This window comes from Helianthus annuus, chromosome 4, assembly GCF_002127325.2.
Source record: "Helianthus annuus cultivar XRQ/B chromosome 4, HanXRQr2.0-SUNRISE, whole genome shotgun sequence".
NCBI lineage: Eukaryota > Viridiplantae > Streptophyta > Magnoliopsida > Asterales > Asteraceae > Helianthus > Helianthus annuus.
In genome coordinates this window covers 93,445,624-93,455,311 of record NC_035436.2, presented here as the reverse complement: position 1 = coordinate 93,455,311, position 9,688 = coordinate 93,445,624, and the positions used below count along the sequence as shown (strand labels likewise).

General features: G+C 40.3%; 1 long non-coding RNA gene across 1 annotated transcript; it reads right to left on the bottom strand.

The window, feature by feature from the left end:
• Positions 1-1,094: 1,094 nt before the first annotated feature.
• Positions 1,095-3,472, bottom strand: LOC110874442. The gene is made up of 3 exons (XR_002555953.2): positions 3,297-3,472; positions 2,085-2,133; positions 1,095-1,197 (listed from the first exon to the last, which is right to left on the bottom strand). It is a non-coding gene; the product is annotated as an uncharacterized LOC110874442 (long non-coding RNA).
• Positions 3,473-9,688: the final 6,216 nt, after the last annotated feature.

The window sequence follows — 9,688 nt, the reverse complement described above, 5'->3', positions numbered from 1 at the left end:
GCTAGAAGCACATTGCCTCTATCATTTTGGGGTTACGCTTTACTCTCCGCGGCTCGTATATTAAATATGGCCCCAACCAAGAAAGTGGATAAGACACCTTTTGAAATATGGCATGGAACAGTTCCATCTTTATCATATTTAAAGGTATGGGGTTGTGATGCTTATGTAAAGCAATACACCCCAAACAAGTTAGAAGTACGATCCATTAAGTGTATCTTCGTAGGATATCCTAAAGATGACATAGGATATTATTTCTACGATCCAACAGAGCAAAAGGTATTTGTTGCTCGAAAGGGTAAATTCTTGGAGGATAAGTTCCTTATGGAAGGAACTAATAGAACAGTGGAACTTGATGAGGATCAAGAACCACAACCCGATACACGTTTGGTTGATACTAGCACTCAACAAGAGGTTGTTGAAAATGATCAAATGGTTGATCAACATACACAAAACGTTCGCAGATCTGGTAGAATTAGTAATCCACCTGAAAGATATGGATTTTTCATGGATGGATGCTATGTGGTAGATTCAGATGAACCAACCACATACCATGATGCAATGTCAAAATCTGATTGCGACAAATGGCTTGAAGCCATGAACGTAGAGATGCAATCCATGTATGACAACCAAGTTTGGGAATTGGTTGTGCCACCGCTTAACTCCAAAGTAGTTGGAAGTAAGTGGGTTTTCAAGAAGAAAACTGATATGCATGGTAACTTGGATACTTATAAAGCGAGACTTGTAGCAAAAGGTTTCACTCAAACTCAAGGGGTTGATTATGATGAGACCTTTTCGCCAGTGGCAATGCTAAAGTCGATTAGGATATTATTTGCCATAGCTGCATATTATGACTATGAGATTTGGCAAATGGATGTCAAAACGACTTTCCTCAATGGATATCTTGATGAAGATGTCTATATGGTTCAGCCTGAAGGTTTTGTCGATCCAAAACATGTCACACCCCGACCACGTAAAACAACAAATCATGGCGGAAACGTCGGGGAGTGTTGTAACAGAATTTTTGTTTCACAACCATGGTAATTAAAAGTTATGTTTTATTCATCAAGCAAAGGTTACATAGTCTTAAATTAACTAAAACAAAGTGTTCATCACATGATTAAACTAGTTCCATCTTTATTTTAGTCTCTAAGGCATAGGTCCGCCCTAGTGTGTCACGAACATCCTAAGCAACAGCTCCTGAAAACACATGTGAAAATAGGTACGTCAGCATAAAAATGCCTGTGAGATACATAGGTTTTATGAACATTGGATTCATGACTTAAGTTTTAAGAAAATGTTTAATAAAATTTTGTCATGAACCTTGTAAATTGTTTTGTTTCGTAAATTATTTGAAAAGCTATAAGATCAGAAGATGTGTATAAATGAAAGAATAACATATGGTTAAATGAATAACCAAGTAATATGAGTTTGTATAAAACAGACTATTTTGTAAACCAAAGTCTTGAAAAATATGTTGTTGTGTAAAATGTACAAGTCCAAAAGTAGTCAACAAATGTTATGTATGGTAAGCAAAGTGTCGTCACCTAAACCAAATGTAAAAAATGTACAAAACAAAGTATTTTGAATATATCAAAAAGTTATGTTTTGCAAAGTAAATGCATGTTTAATTGATACTAACACTTATGTGGTAAGTTAAACGCATACATTCAAGCCTTGAGACAGACGGATAACCCTAAGTCAAGGTTATCAAAAGAAATGTTTTCGGATTCGGTCATTCCTTACACCCAAACAAACCTAGGATGTCAGGAACGGGATTTGTCAAGTCCTATGGTACCATTACTTACTACCGAGCGGCGTAGCTAATGTTAATGAACGTATATAAGTCCCGTTTGCACAAACCACATGTTATACCAAATGTAAGCATGTTATATGAAAACAATGTACTAAGTATGCTAAGTAAACATACATAGCAAAAAATATAATGTAAATCATGTACTATAAGTGTACTAATGAACATAACAAGTATATGACATGAAAATAGGAGAGCATGAAAGTAACAAGTAGGCACATGTGTTTCACCCCAAAACATTGGAAAACAGTAAGAGAGGGGTCTATGTACTCACAGTAGTGCGTCTTGAATCGAATCTCAAACCCTGTCCGCTACACGACAACCTACAACGTACTAATGTCTATTAGACGAGCGGGTCGTGCCTTGGCTTAGAGTTTAGTATTTTGGGTCACGTTTCTTATATTGTTCCGTGTGGTAATTATTTGTTAAAATAGTTAATGTTTTAACTTAATCATATGACATGTTGGGATATTTGTTCATTCAATGTTCTAGTAAACTTTTGTCTAGAATATATTTACTAAGTGTTGGATTTTCGGAAAATTTCGGCAGAGTATCCTCTGTAAATAGAGGTGTCCATGCTTTAATAGCATATCATTTTCTTTTACATAAAACCAATAGTTCATTTTCAATCACCAAACCGACATATCGACAAACAAAACGTTGCATACTTCATTTCAGCTTTATAACTCGAAACCGGACTGTTTTCGAGGATTTTTATAAAATAGTTAGCCTTTTCTAAAAATCACCAAATTTTTACAGAATATGACATATGTTCCAAAATTTATTGTGTAAAAATATCAAAGTCCAATTCGTTACCCATATTTTATAAAAAATCATTTTCTCGACTGCAATCAGATTTGTTACCTTCTGATCGCAGTTTACGGAAATATTCACTAAAAATCAACCGTAAGTCCGTTTGACGAAATTCCAGTTGGAGGGTCGTCCTGACAACGGTGTCCATCTACTGTAAAAATTTCATGGGTTGATTTTATTCAGGTTTTAAGTTGTGACTCCGAAAATGTCATACTTTTTCTGCAATAAAAATGCAGCTTGAGCTGCTGTCCAAAAATAACCTTTTAAAAATAGTAAATGGTCTCGAAAAATTATGATTCCAGTGCCATTTGCTTAGTTATTCCAAAACACTCATTTTAGGCTTTAGAAATTCCGTTTTTCGACTTAAAATGACCACGTTACAGCCTGTTGAAGTTGGCTGGAAATACAATTCAGCAAGCTGTTTACATGGTAGAAGTTACTAAAACGCATCAACGAAGACCCTAACCATGGTTTATTGATGATTTAATGTTCAAACCTCAATCATGCTTTAACCAACCCTAAACCAACCAGATTTCAACTTCTTACAAACTTTTTATATAGGGTTTTTATGCAGGATTTCATGTTCATATTTTTAGTGTTCATTTTCTTGTGTTACTTGATTATCGTCATCATAACAAGGAACAAGATGAAACAATGGTGTGAAGGGACTTACTACTAGCACAAGGCTAGGGTAGAAATTCTAGTGTGAAGATGATGGGAAGCTTGAATCACTAGAGAACACCTTGAGATCACCCTTGAATCTTCACACCACTTGAAGGTTGCTAGAAATAGTGATGAACATGAAGAACAAGAGTTTGAAGGTTTGAAGATGGAGAGAGAGAGATGGGGACGGTTGGGAGTGAGAGGAGAGAAGGGAGGTTGAGTGCAAGTATTGTGTGGAGTATGGTGGGTATATATAGGCAAAAATCTAGACAAGAATCTTACAACTTCCAAGGAAATCACATAGAATCCAAGAAAGATCAAATGTAATCATTTCAACATCTATCAAGAAATTTGGTGGGTCCCTCTTGATATGGCCGAAATTTTGATGGGGGAGGGGGTCCATGTGTAAATTTTTATATAAATATGCCATATGTAGGCTAAAACGGGTGTTTAACTAGATACCGGGTATTTTATCTAGCGTTTAAATCCCGATTTATGGCGTTCTAAATTATTTTTATTACTCTACAAAAATAAACCTACCAAAATATTGTTGGAATAAAATTTCAGTTGCCAAGACTGGCTGCGTTGTCTGCGTTTTGCAGTAGAAGCACTGTGTCGCGCAGAAACACGCGGTACGCGCTTAAACTTGAAAAATTAGCGTTTTTAGGCGTTTTAATTCATTTTTCAACACGGACCTGATAAAAATAAAGTTTTTAATCATAACAGAATATTTTTGGGATTTAAATATTATCCGGGCGGTCACCAGCGTTAGTTTCGCAGTTTTGTCGTAAATAGTCCTTTAGTTCAAATGAACATGTTTTTGCCATACAGAATCCTTTGGAACTTATTTCTAAGTTATGTAAAGGATATTTAAGGTATGTTAAGCTTACGTCATACTTCCGGAGTGTACGTTGCGTTAAACTGATTGCGTTTATGCACCAGTTTTGCATATAATTCTCTAGAAAGCGATTTAAAGCTTGAAATCGGAGTCGAATCAAATTGTAAAATCATCAAACATAAATACACACATAATAACACCAAAGCACATTGTTTTATTGATAATTCACATTGTTTTACATTATACGACGCTTACAGAACACAGTTGTCACAGTCTCCCCTACTTTAGGAAATTTCGTCCCGAAATTTTATTTAGAGGAAACTTGTGAAAACAAATGCGGATATTTCGCCTTCATCTGGTCCTTACGTTCCCAAGTAAACTCAGGGCCACGTTTGGATTCCCAGCGAACCTTGACCAAATGAATCCGTTTGTTCTTCAACTGCCTGAATGTACGGTCCACTATCTCCACAGGTTTCTCGACAAAATGCAGTGTTTTATCAACACGTATTTCGTCAAGCGGTATGTGGAGGTTCTCGTCAGCTAAACACTTTTTGAGATTGGACACATGGAAGGTTGGGTGAACGTTTCCAAGTTCAGGAGGTAACTCAAGTCTGTAGGCTACCTTACCGATTCTTTCCACGATCTTGAATGGTCCAACATATCTAGGTGCAAGTTTTCCTTTCTTTCCAAATCTGATCACACCTTTCCAAGGTGAGACCTTAAGTAATACACGATCACCGACTTGAAATTCCAAGGGCTTGCGTCGTTGGTCCGCGTAACTCTTTTGACGGCTTCGAGCTGTCTGAAGGTTATCACGAACTTTCTTAACCTTATCAGTTGTCTCTAGAATGAGGTCAGGTCCAGTAAGTTGAGCTTCACCTATCTCATTCCAGCAGACTGGTGAACGACATTTTCGACCATAGAGAGCCTCGAAAGGAGCCATGTTGATGCTGGAGTGATAACTGTTGTTGTAGGAAAATTCAATCAATGGAAGATGTGAATCCCAACTACCACCAAAGTCGATCACACTAGCTCTAAGCATATCCTCCAAAGTCTGGATTGTTCTTTCAGTTTGGCCATCTGTTTGTGGATGATAGGCTGTGCTCAGATTGAGTTGGGTCCCCATGGCAGATTGCATGGTTCTCCAAAATCGAGAAGAGAAGCGAGCATCCCTATCAGAAATAATGTTCAAAGGAACACCATGTCGAGATACAACTTCATCCACATAGATTTTAGCTAACTTTTCAGCAGAAAAATCCTCACGGATTGGCAAGAAATGCGCTGATTTAGTAAGACGATCCACAATTACCCAGATGGCATCATGACCTTTCTTAGTGCGCGGAAGTTTAGTAATGAGATCCATAGCGATGTTTTCCCATTTCCAAACTGGAATCTCTGGTTGCTCTAAAAGACCAGAAGGATGTTGGTGTTCAGCTTTGACCTTAAGACAAGTAAGGCATTTTGAAACATATAAGGCAATGTCTTTCTTCATACCGGGCCACCAATACCGAGTACGAAGATCCTTATACATCTTATCTGAGCCAGGATGAATAGAATAACGAGACTTATGAGCTTCATCCATGAGCAAAGTGCGAAGATCATCTAGGCTTGGGACCCACAAACGGTCCATGAAATAATACGATCCATCGTCCTTTAGTTCAAGATCAGGCTTAATGTGATAGGGTAACTCCTTACCCATCAAGTCTTGTGAAACACAAGCATGTTGAGCCTGAGAGATGCGGGCTTGAATATCGGGTCGAGCTTGAATATCAGATTGAACACGAACACAATGAAGCTTAACACGTTCTTTACGACTCAAAGCATCGGCTACGACATTCGCCTTACCAGGATGGTAGCGAATCTCGCAGTCATAGTCGTTTAGAAGCTCAACCCAACGTCGTTGCCTCATGTTGAGTTCTTTCTGATTGAAGATATGCTGAAGACTTTTGTGGTCAGTGAAAACCACACACTTTGTACCATACAAATAGTGTCTCCAGATCTTAAGAGCGAAGACAACTGCACCCAACTCTAGATCATGAGTGGTGTAGTTCTTCTCATGCACCTTCAATTGTCTTGATGCGTAGGCTATAACTTTGTTCCTTTGCATCAGAACACAGCCAAGACCCAATTTAGATGCATCGCAATAAACGACGAAATCATCATTGCCCTTAGGCAAAGTCAGAATAGGCGCGTCACAAAGCTTCTGCTTCAAGGTCTGAAACGCTTCTTCTTGTTTAGAACCCCATTCAAAGGGCTGATTCTTCTGAGTTAGAGCAGTTAAAGGGACTGCAATCTTTGAGAAATTCTCTATGAAGCGGCGGTAATAACCCGCGAGACCAAGAAAAGAACGAACCTCAGTAGGGGTAGTAGGTGTATCCCAATCCTTAATCGCACTGATCTTGGAGGGATCTACATGAATACCTTGTTCGTCGACAATATGCCCCAAAAATTGAACTTCCTTAAGCCAAAATTCGCACTTGGAGAATTTGGCAAAAAGTTGCTCTTTCTTTAGGAGTTCCAGAGTAAGATGAAGATGTTGCTCGTGATCAGCTCGCGTCTTAGAATAAATCAAGATGTCATCAATAAAAACGATGATGAACTTATCCAAATAAGGCTTGCAAACCCTATTCATCAAGTCCATGAAAACAGCAGGAGCATTGGTCAAACCGAACGGCATTACTGTGAACTCATAATGCCCATAACGAGTGCGGAAGGCAGTCTTGGGAATATCCTCTTCATGCACACGAAGTTGATGATACCCAGAACGAAGATCGATCTTCGAAAAATAAGAAGCACCCTGTAACTGGTCAAAGAGATCATCAATGCGAGGTAGGGGATATCGATTCTTGATAGTAAGCTTATTCAGCTCACGATAATCGATACACATTCTGAAGGATCCATCCTTCTTCTTGACAAAAAGAACGGGAGCGCCCCAAGGTGAAAAGCTAGGACGGATGAAACCTTTGTCAGAAAGCTCCTGAAGCTGCTTAGATAGCTCTTGCATCTCAGACGGTGCAAGACGATATGGAGCTCTGGCAATAGGATTTGCACCTGGTACGAGATCGATACGGAACTCGACTTGGCGTGCTGGGGGTAGACCAGGCAACTCTTCAGGAAACAGCTCCTGATAATCCCGAACAACAGGGATATCTTGAATAGGCTTACCTTGATCTTTATCTGCCGTAACATGTGCCAAGAAGGCCACATAGTTCTTTCGCAGATACTTCCGAGCTTGAAAACAAGACATAAGCTTGAGGCTACTAGCCGGTTCCTCACCACGAACCTGAAGGATCTCACCTGACGGGAGCGGCACACGAACGATCTTCTCAAAACAAACCACCTCTGCGCGATGCTTGGCTAACCAATCCATACCCACAATAATGTCGAAACTTCCAAGACGCATAGGCGTGAGGTCAATAGGAAAAAGATGGTTGTTAAGGTTCAACTGGCAGTTGCGAAGAACAGAATCAAGAACAATGGGTTCACCATTCGCAACTTCGACTGTCAAAGGCTTACCTAGTTTCGTTCTAGACACGCGAAGCAATGGCTCAAAAGATAACGACACAAAACTCTTATCGGCACCAGAATCAAAAAGAACAGATGCAGGTTGATTATTAACAAAGAACGTACCGTTAACCACTTCATTGTCTGCCTGTGCCTCAGCAGCATTCATATTAAAAACTCGACCTCGAGCTGGACCCGGGTTCTGAACTGCATTGATCAATCTTGGACACTGATTTCGATAGTGGGTCAGATCCCCACAGTTGTAACAAGAACCTGGTGGGTAGTGAGGTCGTGCAGCTTGACCTTGTTGCTGAGCAAGAGGCTGAGCAACCTGTTGAGCCGGGTTTTGAGCTGCCCGATTCTGATTGACAGGAATGCGGCATGCAGCAGCGAGATGACCAGATCTTCCGCAGTTGGTGCATTGACGGCACTGGTGGTGTGGTTGATGATGTCTGTTACACTTATTGCACAGAGGTGCATTGCCAAAGTATGGTTTCTTGGCAAGAGGTTGCGCAGGCTGATTTTGAGCGGCTTGAGCCTGAGTAGTAACGGCATAGCTCTGGGAAGCCTTCCGCTTCCTTGAACCCTTCGAAGAACCCGCATCACTCCCCTTCTTGCCTTTACCTTTCTTGCTATCCTTCTTGTCAGATTCCTGCTTCTTACCCTTCTTGTCACCCTTCCTGTGCAACTTACCCTTTCGTATCTGCGACTCAGTCAGTGTTGCAGATAGTTCGATTGCCTGGCGAACAGTGGTAGGTTTACTACCGGTAACGATGTCTTGCACAGAGTCAGGTAGACCATCGATGTATCTCTCGATAGCCTTGTCGAGTGGGGTGACCATTGTTGGGCACAACAAACTCAGCTCCTCATACCTATCAGTATATGCCCGATGCTCGCCACTATCCTGTTTCAAGTCATCAAACTCCCTTTCCAAGGCTCGCAGTTCATGACGAGGACAAAATTCCCTCATCATAAGAGTCCTAAGTTCAGCCCATGTTTGTGCTAGAGCAACTTCTGCACCACGGTCTCTCATAACCCCGTTCCACCATGTAAGCGCCCTCTTCTGAAACACACTGGAAGCAAACTCGACTTTGCGATTATCAGGACACTGAACGTGACGAAAAGTATTCTCAATGCTCTCGAACCATTGAAGAAGCCCAGTTGCTCCCTCAGAACCACTAAACTTGAGCGGTTTAGCCGAGTTAAAACTCTTGAAATTGCATGGAGCGTTGTTGTTGTTAGCTTGGTTCAACTGAGCAATAAGATTTGGGAACGCAGCAGCCATCTGCTGCGCGATGATTTCCGCCAGTTCGGCATTTGGTAGCGGATTTTCGCGTCGAGGAGGCATTCTAAAAAGAGGAAACATGAGAGGAGACGGGTGAGAAGGTTAGATGAAAAGAATGAGATGAAACAGAAATCAACAAAAGCAAAGATGGTGGTCATTCGTCCGTATCACAAAGCAGACAAACGACACACAGTGGCTAATCAAAGTAAATGGGTCAAAAATAATGCTTCGCGAAGACATGCTCGCCTATAAGTGAACACTCACCCCAAGAGTTCCCAGGTAAGAGTGACTGGTCCGATTATGTGGATTTGTACGAACACTCTAGCCTTAGACAGAAAACTCAGGGTACAGGCATTCACTCTTCCAGTTTGAACGTGTTCACACTATTTAGAACCCAAAACTTTGACGAGATTTTGAAGACTTGGAGGGTTTAAGAGATTAATGATCCATTTTGGCTTTGTGCCTTCCATTATGTATTGTTTTTTTTTTTTTTGTTAATCACCTAAGGATAGGTGAAGTGCATGTTTTAAAATCTAAACACAAGACAACTTGTGTTGGGGTCCTAGAAAGGTTATAGTCTAAGTCAAAGCATTACTAATAACCTAATTCCCTATAACCATTGGCTCTGATACCAACTCTTCTGTCACACCCCGACCACGTAAAACAACAAATCGTGGCGGAAACGTCGGGGAGTGTTGTAACAGAATTTTTGTTTCACAACCATGGTAATTAAAAGTTATGTTTTATTCATCAAGCAAAGGTTACATAGTCTTAA